Source organism: Triticum aestivum, chromosome 3D (assembly GCF_018294505.1).
Source record: "Triticum aestivum cultivar Chinese Spring chromosome 3D, IWGSC CS RefSeq v2.1, whole genome shotgun sequence".
NCBI lineage: Eukaryota > Viridiplantae > Streptophyta > Magnoliopsida > Poales > Poaceae > Triticum > Triticum aestivum.
In genome coordinates this window covers 408,688,404-408,704,308 of record NC_057802.1, presented here as the reverse complement: position 1 = coordinate 408,704,308, position 15,905 = coordinate 408,688,404, and the positions used below count along the sequence as shown (strand labels likewise).

General features: G+C 42.5%; 1 long non-coding RNA gene across 2 annotated transcripts; it reads right to left on the bottom strand.

The window, feature by feature from the left end:
- Positions 1 to 12,669: 12,669 nt before the first annotated feature.
- On the bottom strand, positions 12,670 to 15,231 carry LOC123079226 (uncharacterized). 2 transcript variants are annotated; one of them, XR_006437903.1, is made up of 5 exons: positions 15,032 to 15,231; positions 14,707 to 14,895; positions 13,989 to 14,247; positions 13,212 to 13,889; positions 12,670 to 13,108 (listed from the first exon to the last, which is right to left on the bottom strand). It is a non-coding gene; the product is annotated as an uncharacterized lncRNA (long non-coding RNA). The 2 variants fall into 2 exon arrangements; XR_006437902.1 differs by having other exon boundaries at positions 13,212 to 14,247.
- Positions 15,232 to 15,905: the final 674 nt, after the last annotated feature.

The following is a 15,905-nucleotide window of genomic DNA, read 5'->3' as shown; positions in this document are numbered from 1 at the left end:
CCTCTTTTCACCAGCAAGTTTGAAATCATAATTGAGTTCTTTAACTGCCCAATATGCTTTATGTTCTAACTCAAGAGGAAAATGACAAGCTTTTCCATAAACCATTTTATAAGGAGACATACCCATAGGATTTTTATATGTTGATCTATAAGCCCAAAGTGCATCATCTAATTTCTTAGACCAATTCTTCCTGGACCTATTGATAGTCTTTTGCAAAATTAACTTTATTTCTCTATTGCTAAGTTCAACTTGACCACTAGACAGAAGATGATAGGGTGATGCAATTCTGTGGTTAACATCATACTTGGCAAGCATTTTACGAAAAGCACCATGAATAAAGTGTGAACCACCATCAGTCATTAAATATCTAGGGACTCCAAACATTGGGAAAATAACTTAATAAAGCATTTTAATAGAGGTGTTGTGATCAACACTACTAGTTGGAATAGCTTCTACCCACTTAGTAACATAATCATCAGCAACCAAAATATGTGTATACCCATTAGAGGAAGGAAAATGTCCCATGTAATCAAATCCCTAAACATCAAATGGTTCAAGAGCAAGTGAATAATTCATAGGCTTTTATTGATGCTTACCGATATTACCTATTCTTTGGCATTCATCACAAGATGAGACAAACATACGGGCATCCTTGAAGAGAGTAGGCCAATAAAATCCAGACTGCAATACCTTATGAGCAGTTCTACCTCCAGCATGATGCCTCCACAAGCTTCGGAGTGACATTTCCGTAGGATTTGTCCCTGTTCATGCTCAGGTACACAACGTCTAATAATACCATCTACTCCTTCTTTATAAAGATGTGGGTCATCCCAAAAGTAATGTCTTAAATCATAGAAGAATTTTTTCTTTTGTTGGTAAGTAAAGCTAGGTGGCAAATATGTAGCAACAATATAATTAGCATAGTCAGCATACCAAGGAGTACTATTAGCAGCATTTATTGCAGCTAACTACTCATCAGGAAAACTATCATCAATAGGAAGTGGGTCATCAAGCACATTTTCAAGCCTAGACAAGTTATCAGCTACGGGGTTCTCAGCTCCTTTTCTATCAATAATATAATCAAATTCTTGTAACAAGAGAACCCAACAAATAAGTCTAGGTTTAGCATCTTTCTTTTCCATAAGATATTTAATAGCAGCATGGTCTATGAGAACAGTTACTTTGGAATCAACAATATAAGGTCTAAATTTATCACAAGCAAACACCACTGCTAAGAATTCTTTTTCAGTGGTAGCATAATTTCTTTGAGCAATGTCTAGGGTTTTACTAGCATAATGAATAGCATTCAAATTTTTTATCAACTCTTTGTCCTAGAATAGCACCAACAGCACAATCACTAGCATCACACATAATTTCAAAAGGCAAGTTCCAATCAGGTGGTTGAACAATAGGTGCAGAAATTAAGGCTTTGTTGAGTGTTTCAAAGGCTTCTAAACAATCATCATCAAAAACAAAAGGAATATCCTTCTACAGAAGTGTTGGGAAAACGACACCTATGGGATCCCGGGGAATCCCTTCTACGGTTGGCGGGGGCGTGGAGCTGCGTAAAGAGCAGGTCTAGCGATCAGCGCGAGGGGATTTTTACCCAGGTTCGGGCCGCAAATGATGCATAATACCCTAGTCATGCTTGTCTGTGTTTATTTGGTGTTCTTGAGCTCTTGAACTAGCTGCGGTGCATGCCAAGTCCAAAAGATCCAAACCCTTCCACCATACGCCTCGGTCCTCCTTTTATACGTCAAAGGGTTCACCACAGTGGCACACAGGAGGTGGAAAGTATCTACAGTGTACAAGTTTATCGCCTGACATCGTAGGACAAATGCATTTAATGTGCTACCTACGTGCCCTCTTGCTTTATCGGGGATGGCAACAGAGCTCGTCCCGTCCGTCGCCGCCTCGCCTTGCTTCGACGCGCGTCCAAGCTGACGAGGCATGCAGCACCATGCTGGCTGGCTGGTTGCTGTGCTGGTGCGGTGACAGGGTCTTCATGAAGATCTGCATGCCACCACGCAGGAGCTTGACTAGTTGGCCTAGAAGCCGCGTGCTGCCACGCAGGCGCTCGCCTAGTTGGCGGGCTGGTTGCTGCATCAGGGCGGCCGTGGGGCAGCGAAACTTTGGTAGGTGTGGGCCTGGCTGCGGCCCCGCAGAAGCCCCCTCGGCAACGGTCTTGCCGGGGTCTCGCGGGCGTCCCCGGCAAGGATCCTGCCGGGGGTCTTCGGCCGTTCTCGGCAAGGATCTTGGCGGGGGTCTTCGTCTTCAGGTTCGTTATCTAGACTTGCAGGCCTTTGGTCTTCACAAAGATCTGCATGCCACCACGCAGGTGCCCCCGAGCCTTGGTCTCGACATTGTCGATGGTGTCGGAACTCTCAGGCTCAAGGGTGGCGGCCTTGTTGGTGTTGGGCAAGTTGCCCCGGCAAGGCTCTTGCCGGGGCTATGTAGGCCGTCCCGGCAAGGGCCTTGTCGGGGGAAATCCATCTTGCCCCTTTGCTCTTCATGCCTCTGGCTTGAGTGCTGCCTTGGCCATCTCATACCTTTCCTTCCTCTGCCCCGGCAAGCAAGGCCGCAGGTGTGGCTACGACTGCCCATGCACAAGTAAAGGGGTACAAAAAGGCCCCTACTTTTGTACACTGACAGGAGCCCCCAGGGCTGGGCCACACATAAGTGCAAAGCGTTGTTGGGCCAGGCCCAGAATGGTGCGCGGGCGCGCGTGGCTGAGTTTTAACCGCAGTACCTCCCTTGCCAGTTGTGCTTCCCCATGATCCGCATTGAGTGCGTGACATGGGGGTCGTGCGTGGGACGGTTGCAGCATGCTTGCATCACCTCGCGGTGAATAGTAAAGAGGCGGCGAAGGAACAGGCCGCCAAAGACGAAGCTGGCCGGCGGCAGCAGCAAGCTTTGCTAGACACCCAGGAGGAAGACATCATCGCTCGTGAACAAGCACTTGCCGCCACACTCCGCGGCAAGGACGAGGAGATCGAGAAACTCGTTGCGCAACGGTCCCAGGAGCTGGAGCGGAAGCACAAGGATGCACTTGATGCTCTGGACCTGGACCAAGCCGGCAAGGTGGAGAAGCTGGAGCTAGAGCGGGAGGAGCTGAAGGAGGAGATCTCCAAGCTGAAGTTGGACAGGGACATGACTGCCCACACTCTGGCGGACTTGCAGGTCATCATCTCCGACAAGACCCAGTTGCTCTCCAAGGCCAACGATTCCATCGACGATCTGAAGCTGAAGCTGGACACCTTGGAAGGGACGCTTTCGAAGGTCAGGGCCCGTGAGGAGACCCTGAACAAGGCCCTTGAGAACAAGAGGCAGCTACGGCAGGACGACACTGCTGCCCACAAGGACTATGTGGATAGCGTAAAGCTCTGGATTAGCCGCCTCATCGATGTCGCAGAGAGGCTCACCGCACAGCTAGCCGTCATGGGCATGCCGAACTTCAGGTACTCCCAGGAGGCGAACATAAGCCCCAACGCCAGGCTGACCTTGTTCTTCGAGGGCGTCCTCGACGCCCTGGAACAGCTCTCCTCCAGTCGAGCGACTTATCTGGCCAATGAGGCTCGAAAGCTTTGCCGGGGCGTGATACGTCCATTTTGCATCATGTTTTCTTACTGTTATTTACAATATTTTTATCCATAATAATGCTTTTTGGAGTAATTCTAATGCCTTTTCTCTCATAATTTGCAAGGAACACACCAAGAGGGAGAATTCTGGCAGCTGGAAATCTGGATCTCCGAGAGCTACGTCAGGCCACCTATTCTGCACAACTCCAAATGAGCTGAAATTCCACAAGGATTTTTTATGTAATATTTAAGAAATACTGGAGCCAATAAACACCAGAGGGGGGCCACCAGGTGGGCACAACCCACCTGGGCGCGCCAGGCCCCCCTGGCGCGCCCTGGTGGGTTGTGGCCTCCTCGGCCCACCTCTAGTGCCCATCTTCTGGTATATAAGTAATTTTGACCTAAAAAAAGGAGGCCTTCAGGGACGGAGCGCCTCCGTCTCGAGGCGGAACTTGGGCAGGAGCACTTTTGCCCTCCGGCGGAGCGATTCTACCAGGGGAACATCCCTCCCGGAGGGGGAAATCATCGTCATCATCATCACCACCAACTCTCCCATATTGGGGAGGGAAATCTCCATCAACATCTTCACCAGCACCATCTCATCTCAAACCCTAGTTCATCTCTTGTATTCAATCTTGTTACCGGAACTATAGATTGTTGCCAGGGGGTGACTAGTAGTGTTGATTACATCTTGTAGTTGATTACTACATGGTTTATTTGGTGGAAGATTATATGTTCAGATCCATTATGCATATTAATACCCCTCTGATCATGAGCATGTTGACTATTTGTGAGTAGTTACTTTTGTTCTTGAGGTCACGGGAGAAATCATGTTGCAAGTAATCATGTGAACTTGACATGTGTTCGCTATTTTGATAGTATGTATGTTGTGATTCCCTTAGTGGTGTCATGTGAACGTCGACTACATGAAACTTCACCATATTTGGGCCTAAGGGAATGCATTGTGGAGTAGTAAATAGATGGTGGGTTGCGAGAGTGATAGAAACTTAAACCCCAGTTTATGCACATTTTCGTAAGGGACCGATTGGATCCTAGAGTTTAATGCTATGGTTAGGATTTATCCTTAATACTTTTCTCGTAGTTGCGGATTCTTGCGGGAGGGTTAATCATATGTAGGAGTTTTGTTCAAGTAAGAACATCACCTAAGCACCGGTCCACCCACATATCAAATTATCGATGGAGCGAACACAAATCAAACCAACATGATGAAAGTGACTAGATGAAATTCCCGTGTACCCTCAAGAACGCTTTGCTTATTTAAGAGACCATTTTGGCTTGTCCTTTGCCTCAAAAGGATTGGGCTACCTTGCTGCATACTTATTGCTACTATCGTTACTTGCTCGTTACAAATTATCTTGCTATCAAACTACTCGCTACTTATAGTTTCAGCACTTGCAGACATTACCTTACTGAAAACTACTTGTCATTTCCTTCTGCTCCTCGTTGGGTTCGACACTCTTACTTATCGAAAAGAGCTACAATTGATCCCCTATACTTGTGGGTCATCAAGGCTATTTTCTGGCACCGTTGCCGGGGAGTGAAGCACCTTTGGTAAGTGGAATTCGGTAAGGAAACATTTATATAGTGTGCTGAAATTTTTTGTCACTTGCTACTATGGAAAACAATCCTTTAAGGGGTTTGTTCGGGGTATCTTCACCTCGTCCAGAACCACAATTAATTTCCCCTCAACCTACTGCACCTACTGAAAATATTCAATATGAAATTCCTTCGGGTATGATAGAACAACTGCTAGCTAATCCTTATGCAGGAGATGGAACAGAACATCCTGATATGCACTTGATACAAGTGGAACAAATTTGTGGATTGTTTAAGCTTGCAGGTTTACCCAGGGATGAAGTTACGAAAAAGGTTTTCCCTTTATCTTTGAAGGGAAAAGCATTGGCATGGTATAGGCTATGCAATGATATTGGATCATGGAATTGGAATCATTTAAAATTGGAGTTTCACCAAAAAAATATCCTATGCATCTAGTTCATTGTGATCGGAATTATATATATAATTTTTTGCCTTGTGAAGGAGAAAGTATCGCTCTAGCTTGGGGGAGGCTTAAGTCAACGTTATATTCATGCCCCAATCATGAGCTCTCAAGAGATATTACTATCCAGAACTTTTATGCTCGGCTTTCTCGTAATGATCAAATGCTGGACACTTCTTGTGCTGGTTCTTTTATGAAGAAAACTATTGAATTCCGGTGGGATCTTTTGGAAAGAATTAAACGCAACTCGGAAAATTGGGAACTCGACGAAGGTAAAGAGTCAGGTATAAAGCTTAAGTATGATTGTGTTAAATCTTTTATGGATACCGATGCTTTTCAAAAGTTTAGCACTAAATATGGACTTGACTCTGAGATAGTAGCATCCTTTTGTGAATCATTTTCTACTCATGTTGAACTCCCTAAAGAGAAGTTGTAGCGACCAGACCTCAAACAGTCTGGTCTACCGTGCACCAGTGTCATCCCTGGATCAGTAATGCTGACATGCACAGTACTTGGAGGATTTATAACAGAGTAGCAATCACACACTTATTACATCGAGTATCTCAAGAGAGCAATAAGTATGACAAATATGGCTTAAGGCCATCTAAAACGACAACAGCGGAAGACTTGGAAGATAAGTGAGTCCATCAACTCCAACGGCATCACTGAGTATAAGACCACGACCTAAGGCACCTTACTCGTCGTCTGAAAAGTCTGCAACATGAAACGTTGCAGCCCGAAAACGGGTCAGCACATGGAATATGCTGGCAATGTAACACATAGAGAGTAATGAACAGAATAATGCTATACTACATGCATATATGGCTGGTAGAAGGCTCTATGGTTACAGTTTTGCGAAAAGCCAATTTTTCCCTACTGCAAAGGAATAAATTTTATTTAACTATCATGGTGGTTGTTAAACATTGAGAATGGTTGACAGCATTCTCAATCCCAATTAAGTATCATCATCAAAACCCAACAAAATTAATTAAAGTAACATGATGAGATTCACATGATAATCCAGATACTAGATACTCAAGGTGTCCATAACCGGGGACACGGCTAACCATGATTAGTTTATACACTCTGTAGAGGTTTGTGCACTTTTCCCCACAAGACTCGATCTCCTCCATTAGATTTCTCGCACTACATGGTGTTTGAGAAATGGATGATCGAGACACAGTCTTTCAGAAGTGTTTGCACCTTACGAATGGGTAGACAGTACCATCTACATCCCCTACATCTGCTAGTCTACCACTGTAAGAGTTCACACGACCTACTCAACTATGCTAGAGCCCATAATAGCTTGTGGCTGCACACGGAAGTTTCTAGCATGAATAATCTCATGATCCCTTTGAGCCTGGGTGGCGGTCCAAAGAAAAACAGGCAATCCTGGAATACCCAGGTACCTCAATCCACCCAGATGTGTGTTTTAGTTGCCACCTTAAGTTTAACCATTAATTAAAAATCTCACATCTGTCATGGTAACACTCAAACCCAATCCACGTCTACTAGCATAGCATAACGATATAAGCAAACGTAGAAGTAACTCCCAAGGGTTTGATAATAAACAGGGCAATAGGTACTACCTCATCTACTTCCTAGAACCTGCAATTTAATTAGATCCTAATCATGAAATGTTTGAGGGTTGATCTAATGTTATAAAACTGGGTAGTAAAAGAAGTATGATCAAAGTGTTACTTGCCTTGCTGATGATCCGTGAAACCTAGAGATTCGAAGTAGCAAGCGGCGCACTCCAGGTACTCTATCGCAAACAACCAAGCATACAGTAAGCACTCAACTAATGCACAAGTAAAACCCAAATAAAAGATCTAACCATAAAGTTCAACTTAAGAACTTCGGTTTGCAAAAAGAAACAAATCAAATGAAGCAACGAAAGTCAAACGGCGAAAGAAACAAGCTTCGTTTACTAATATGGATCTAGGTCAAATTTTACAATAGCAAAAACTTGTTTGAGTTGGTTAAACAGAAAGAGAATTTTGAGACGAAACTCTAGGCGCTTGAATCGCCCGATTCCGATAAACGAGCGAAAAGTTAAACTAAGACGAAAAACAGATCGGAAATCGCGATCGGGAAAAATCACGGAAAATCCGACGAAAAAGAAAACTGACGAATAGTTAATCGAACGGATGTTCGTTAACAGCAACTAAAAGGTGAACACATTCGTTAAAACGAACGGACCGGCTAACGTTCACTAACTAACTAAACCGAAAAAATAAACCGATCTATTAAAAAATAAACCTAGGGTTTCAAAATAAACCGAATCGGTTTTCCGGTGAAAACCGGCGCGGCGGCTACCTCGGTCCAGCGGGATTCCGGCGGGGTCGGGCGGGGCTCCAGTGGGCTTCGGGAGAGGGCGGCGAGGGGCGGGTGAGGCGGCGTGTGGGGCGGCGGGGTCGACGGGTAGCGACGGCGGCGACGTTCGGCGTCGGGGCGGTGGCGTTCGGCGACTCCGGCGGGGCAGGTTTTGACGGCGGCGGCTCCGGTCGGGGGTGGCGGGGAACGGGGCGGCGGCGGCGGTATAAATAGGTGGGGGGAGGTGGCTTCGGGAAGGGGGCGACCTCGCGGAGGATTCCCGGTCGGACTCGCATCCGGCGGCGGCGGCGTCCTCGCGGACTCCAGGTGGGAGACGGCGACGCGGGCATGGGCCGGCCTGGCTCGGCTGGGCCTCGGCCCAGTTGGGCGCGGGATCTCTCTTTTTTTTTAAATAATTCCGCCAAAACTAAAAAAATCCTAGAAAAATAAATAAAAATCTAAAAATGCCAGAATAAATTTTCACCGTCTAATTAAAATAATTAGAACGAGATGAACATTTTCTTGGCCCTAAAAATGCAGTTTTGAAAACGTGCAATTTTTCTAATGCAAATAAAATTGCAAATAAAAATCCGATAAAATCAAATATTTGATTTTAATATTTTTCCTCCAATATTTCAATTATTTTGGAGAAGTCATATTTTCTCCTCTCATATATTTTAATATGAAATATTTTTCGGAGTGAAAAATAATTAAAACCAAAAATCCTCGTTTCATTATTTGATAAAAATCAAATATGGGAACTGGGAAAATCCCCAACTCTCTCCGAGGGTCCTTGAGTTGCTTAGGATTTCGAGGATTTGCCAAAATGCAATAAAATATGCTATGCAATGATGATCTAATGTATAACATTCCAAATTGAAAATTTGGGATGTTACAGAAGTGGTTTAAATATCACCCACCTCTTAAAGATGAAACTAAAGAACCTGTACTAGTTAAAGAAGAAACTATACTTTACAATGTTGATTAAGTTGTTCCTACTGCTTATATTGAAAAACCACCTTTTCCTGTTAGGATAAAGGAACATGCTAAAGTTTCAACTATTGTTAACAAAAGCTATGTTAGAACCCCTAAACCGGATGAACAAATTAGAGTTGAACCTAATATTGCTATGGTTAAAGATCTCTTAGAAGAAGATGTGGATGGGCATGTTATCTACTTTTGTGCAGAAGCTGCTAGAATTGCCAAACCCGAAAATGGGATAAAAATAGACCAGTTGTTGGCCTGCCTATCATTTCAGTTAAAATAGGAGATCATTGTTATCATGGTTTATGTGACATGGGTTCTAGTGTGAGTGCTATTCCTTACAAGTTATATCAAGAAATTAGGGAAGACATAGCACCTACAGAGCTAGAAGACATAGATGTTACTATTAAACTTGCAAATAGAGACACCATATCACCTTGTGGGATTATTGGAGATGTTGAGGTCTTGTGTGGGAAAGTAAAATACCCTACTGATTTTCTTGTTCTTGGTTCCCCACAAGATGACTTCTGTCCCATTATCTTTGGTAGGCCTTTCTTGAACACAGTTAATGCTAGGATAGATTGCCAGAAACAAACTATGGGTGTTAGCTTTGGTGATGAGTCTCATGAGTTTAATTTTTCCAAGTTTAGTAGAAATCATCATGAAAAAGAATTGCCTAGTAAGGATGAATTAATTGGTCTTGCTTCTATTGCTGTGCCGCCTACTGATCCTTTAGAACAATACTTGCTAGACCATGAGAATGATTTACATATGCATGAAAGAAATGAAATAAATAATGTTTTCTTTGAACAATGTCATCTGCTTAAACATAATTTTCCTATTGAAACTCTAGGGGGTCCTCCTCCACCTAAAGTTGATCCTGTGTTTGAATTAAAACAATTGCCAGACACTTTGAAATATGCTTATCTTGATGAAAATAAAATATATCCTGTTAATATCAGTGCTAACCTTTCAGAGCATGAAGAAGAAAGATTATTGAAAGTTATATGGATGCACCGAGCTACTATTGGATATACTCTTGATGATTTAAAGGGCATTAGTCCCACTCAATGTTAGCACAAAATTAATATGGAACCTGATGCTAAACCCGTTGTTGATCACCAACGTCGGTTAAATCCGAAGATGATAGAGGTGGTAAGAACGGAAATATTAAAACTTCTGGAAGCAGGTATAATCTATCCTATAGCTGATAGTAGATGGGTAAGTCCTATTCATTGTGTCCCTAAGAAAGGAGGCATTACTGTTGTTCCTAATGATAAGAATGAACTCGTTCCACAAAGAATTGTTATAGGCTATAGAATGGTAATTGATTTCAGAAAATTAAACAAAGCTACTAGAAAAGATCATTACCCTTTGCCTTTATTGATCAAATGCTTGAAAGATTATCTAAGCATACACACTTTTGTTTCCTTGATGGATATTCTGGCTTTTCACAGATACCTGTTTCTCAACCTGATCAAGAAAAGACTACTTTTACTTGTCCTTTTGGAACCTATGCTTACAGACGTATGCCTTTTGGTTTATGTAATGCACCTGCTACCTTTCAAAGATGCATGATGGCTATATTCTCTGACTTTTGTGAAAAGATTGTTGAGGTTTTCATGGATGACTTCTCTATTTATGGGAAGTCTTTTGACGATTGTTTAAGCAATCTTGATCGAGTTTTGCAGAGATGTGAACAAACAAATCTTGTCTTGAATTGGGAGAAGTGCCACTTTATGGTTAATGAAGGCATTGTCTTGGGTCATAAAATTTCTAAAAAAGGTATTGAAGTGGACCAAGCTAAGGTTGATGCAATTGAGAAAATGCCATGTCCTAAGGAAATAAAAGGTATTTGTAGTTTCCTAGGTCATGCTAGTTTTTATAGGAGGTTTATCAAAGACTTTTCTAAAATTTCTAGGCCTCTCACTAATCTTTTGCAAAATGATATTCCTTTTGTTTTTGATGATGATTGTTTAGAAGCCTTTGAAACACTCAAGAAAGCCTTAATTACTGCACCTATAGTTCAACCACCTGATTGGAACTTGCCTTTTGAAATTATGTGTGATGCTAGTGATTATGATGTGGGTGCTGTTCTAGGACAAAGAGTTGATAAGAAATTGAATGTTATTCATTATGCTAGTAAAACTCTAGACATTGCTCAAAGAAATTATGCTACTACTGAAAAAGAATTCTTAGAAGTGGTGTTTGCTTGTGATAAATTTAGACCTTATATTGTTGATTCCAAAGTAACTGTTCACACAGACCATGCTGCTATGAAATATCTTATGGAAAATAAAGATGCTAAACCTAGACTTATTCATTGGGTTCTCTTGTTACAAGAATTTGATTTGCATATTATTGATAGAAAAGGAGCTGAGAACCCCATAGCTGATAACTTGTCTAGGCTTACAAATATGCTTGATGACCCACTTCCTATTGATGATAGTTTTCCTGATGAGCAGTTAGCTGCAATAAATGCTACTAATAGTACTCCTTGGTATGCTGACTACGCTAATTATACTGTTGCTAAATATTTGCCACCTAGCTTTACTTACCAACAAAAGAAAAAATTCTTCTATGATTTAAGACATTACTTTTGAGATGACCCACGTCTTTATAAAGAAGGAGTAGATGGTATTATTAGACGTTGTGTACCTGAGCATGAACAAGGACAAATCCTACGGAAATGTCACTCCAAACTGTATGGAGGGCATCATGCTGGAGATAGAACTGCTCATAAGGTATTGCAATCTGGATTTTATTGGCCTACTCTCTTCAAGGATGCTCGTAAGTATGTCTCATCTTGTGATGAATGCCAAAGAATAGGTAATATTGGTAAGCATCAAGAAATGCCTATGAATTATTCACTTACTGTTGAACCATTTGATGTTTGGGGATTTGATTACATGGGACCTTTTCCTTCCTCTAATGGGTATACACATATTTTGGTTGCTGATGATTATGTTACTAAATGGGTAGAAGCAATTCCAACCAGTAGTGCTGAACATAACACCTCTATTAAAATGCTTAAGGAAGTTATCTTTCCAAGGTTTGGAGTCCCTAGATATTTAATGACTGATGGTGCTTCACACTTTAGTCATGGTGCTTTTCGTAAGATGCTTGCTAAGTATGATGTTAACCATAAAATTGCATCACCCTATCATCCTGAGTCTAGTGGTCAAGTTGAGCTTAGCAATAGAGAAATAAAATTAATTCCGCAAAAGACTGTTAATAGGTCTAGGAAGAATTGGTCTAAGAAATTAGATGATGCACTTTGGGCTTATAGAACAGCTTATAAAAATCCTATGTGTATGTCCGAAAATTCCTAACGGCGGACGAGCACTATGCGGACTGTATCCTCGTCGTTCGTTTTCCACACTGACCTGATTCATCCCGGTATTTACGCGCCCTGTCCCCTCGTACACGCTCACCCCCCTTGTATGCTGGCTGCCAGAGATGGTGATGTAGTGACAGAATCTAGTCCTGGGTCCATGTACCATGGCACACTTGAGCATGTGGACGTACCAAAAGTGAATTGTCCACGTGTGCAGCTGGTTCTTCCTTGCACGTGAGCCATTTCAATAATATCCCGCCATTTATGGCACAGGTTTAGTCGGTGCGGGCTACAGATAATATGATCATTAACAGTGCTTACTTTAATTGTACATTTTAATCGCGCCTCTAGATTGATTTATTACTTTCATGAAAACTTTTTTATTTTCTACTAGTATGTCGTAATATAATCAAACGATTTCACTGCCACAAATTACATTAGCCTAACAAAAAAATTTATTTAATCATGCACTGTTCATTGTGAACCTTGTATCCATGCACTTCTGCCATAGTAATTACAGCATACAAATTACATTAGCCGGACTCCCTGCTTTGACCAGCTAAATAGTGTTTTTTTAAATCGACCAGCTAAACAGTGTAAATGGTTGGCTAGGTCCAACAATGACAAGATACGCAATGGGTCGACGGATACTTTCTCAGTGAATATTTATCAAGCATTGCAGACCACCCATCCTCAAATTCTTGTTCTGTGACCATGTGATGAACCGACTTCTGAAATTCACTCTTGAAATTATATTTCTTGCTCCACAAAGCCCCATTGATTCTTTTTCCTTCTTCAGCACATGCCATTTACACCACCTGTGAGTTGTATTAGGCATCTCTGCTTCTATAGCCAACTACATGGATCGCGCCTGGTCTGGAACCAAATATATACAGTAATTCTATTTAGAGAGTTATAGCATTAAAAGCATCCTACAAGAAAAGTAATAGATTCATATATGCGACTGCACTAGCCCTACCGGTTAAAATTGTTTGCAGGTGTTTGCCACCAACCATCCTGATGAATTCACGGAAAACCCACTTGAATGTGTCCTCCTTCTCATCCCTCAGCATGACATCTCCAAATATTATGCTCTGAAAGTGATTGTTGACTCCTACAAAAAGCCCGAATGGCATATCATATAGGTTTTCCTGTATGTGGTAGCAAATGGTACAACATCTCCGAAACACCTATGTTGGTCCACACTGCAACCATTAACCCACATAAGTGTTTTTATCCTGCTCTCATCATCAACCTGGACATTATAGTTGAATTCTGGATCATTTGCCATCAGCTCTGCAACTATGCCCATTGTTTTTCGGGCATCTGAATCAGACTGCTCTTTGTTCAACTTGCAGCACAGCCTCTTGAGTGACCTTTTTGTAAATGGCACATTGTCAACTGATCCAAAAAAAACTGCCAACTATGCTAAAAACCTTTTCAAGACTGACATTGTTTTCTCTCAGTTGTTTAACAAGATCCTTAGTGTACTGGTCAATCAGCTTGTGTGAAAGCCAGTGCATCTTCTCGCCACAAGTGCTTGACAGAGCGTCCGGTGCTCTGAAATATACCATCCATTGTCATCCAACCTCGGTAGCCTGATCCTGGCAGCACAGTCGCACCGTGTTGATCTTGTATTCTCCCTCTCTGGTTTACCCTGCCAATGGACATACAGTGATTTGTCAGTCGAGAACATTTGGGTTTTATACAATTTGCTAATTTCTTAATTGATACCAAAATAAAAAATGCACCGCACATCCACAGACTATCTCCTGCATGCACTTCACCCTCTCCACATTTAGCCTGCTTTTCGAATACCTTATCCCAAATCCAACCTCCCACGAATACAAATTTTAGAATGATATGCTTCATCCAATGAATCAAACGAGGTGCCGACTGCTGGGTTGACAACATTGCCATCTTGTTTCGTTGTGAACGCCCTCATGGATAGTTCAAGCGCACTTTTCCGGTTATGGTTGAACTCGCGCTCCGGAGGGGCTTTCCTGATCCTTACTCTGTTACAGTGGAGTAAATAATTTCAATAATTTGCAGGAAAAACGAAAACCAATGACACTTATTTTCGTAGAACAGAGTACATAAGGAGGCCACTGCAAATTAAAAAACATATTCAGGTAGCCATGACAAACAAGACTGCAAATTAAAACAAATGCCCACTACCTGAAGCTATAACCAGAAATGTCACTAAGAACATATTCGCACATGTATCTAGACAGGTTCCATTTTCAGCTTCGTCTAAAATACAAACTGCAGATTAAAAAAATTCCCACTGTCTGACAATCCACATGACGCTCATTTAAATAACTTCAACACTTAAACAGTCGCACAATCAGGCGAATAATTAGACTCAAACTACACCTGGAGTAAATTACTATAGATCATATTGCTAGATGCGCCTGAGATTCAAGTTGCACATATGACCAGCAGAAAAAGAAAACAGGTTGCGTGCAAAATACATGTGTGTCCATCCGCTCGTAGCCTCCGAACACACTTGCAAGAGCGGGTCCTCGCCAACAAATCACGCATTTCCGCCGCCGCTACAGAGGTCTCCGACACGGCGAATGTCACCCTCGGCGACGCTAATAGAAGCCTGGGACTCTATAGGCCGCGCAGCACCAGTATCCCCCGTCTGCCCATGGCTAATCCTGCGCCCAAAAATTAGATCAAGATAGAGATTTTAGGGATCCCCGATGACTATGGTAGATAAGAAAGCAGATCTAATCCTAACTTTATCTTGTGGGAGATAGTACTTGGAGCTCTGGTAAGTGGGATTTAAATTACCTCTGTTCCGAGTCGCCATTCGGCTCCATGAACAGATCCATGGAGCAGGCTCCAAGGTCTCGATCCGAAGGAGGAAGACGAACTGGAGAGAGGAGCAGCAGGGGGCGTATGGATCTGGGTCAGGCCCTTGACGACCGGTGCTTTTGAGAAAGGAATATCTGACCAGGCGATGTGGGACAACATTTTCTGGTGGGGTCGAGGCTGGTCACGTGATCTTTGCAACTGTACCAAATGAGCTGCACCGGTACCAGCTCGTGCGGTTCGCGAGTCCAGCTCTAACGCCGTGAAACAATTGTTCCACACCCATACACCTATGAAGCCTACTACGAAACGAGCAGGGGGACAGCAAAGTGACGTTTTATCATCCCAACAAATCGGTCGACGGGTGGGATTAAGTCCACACGAGCCACCGTCCACTGAAAAGTCGCTTCCTGTGTATGTCTCCTTATAAAATGGTTTATGGAAAATCTTGTCATTTACCTCTTGAGTTAGAACATAAAGCTTATTGGGCAGTTAAAGAACTCAACTATGATTTCAAACTTGCTGGTGAAAAGAGGTTATTTGATAAAAGCTCATTAGATGAATGGAGAACCCAAGCTTATGAAAATGCAAAGTTATTCAAAGAAAAGGTTAAAAGATGGCATGACAAAAGAATTCAAAAACGCGAGTTTAAAGTCGGAGAATATGTTCTTTTGTACAACTCTCATTTCAGATTCTTTGCAGGCAAACTCCTTTGAAAACGGGAAGGCCCCTATGTCATCGAGGAGGTTTACCGGTCTGGGGGCATCAAAATAAATAATTTCGAAGGCACTAACCCGAAGGTTGTCAACGGGCAACGAATAAAGCATTATATCTCAGGTACTCCTATTAATGT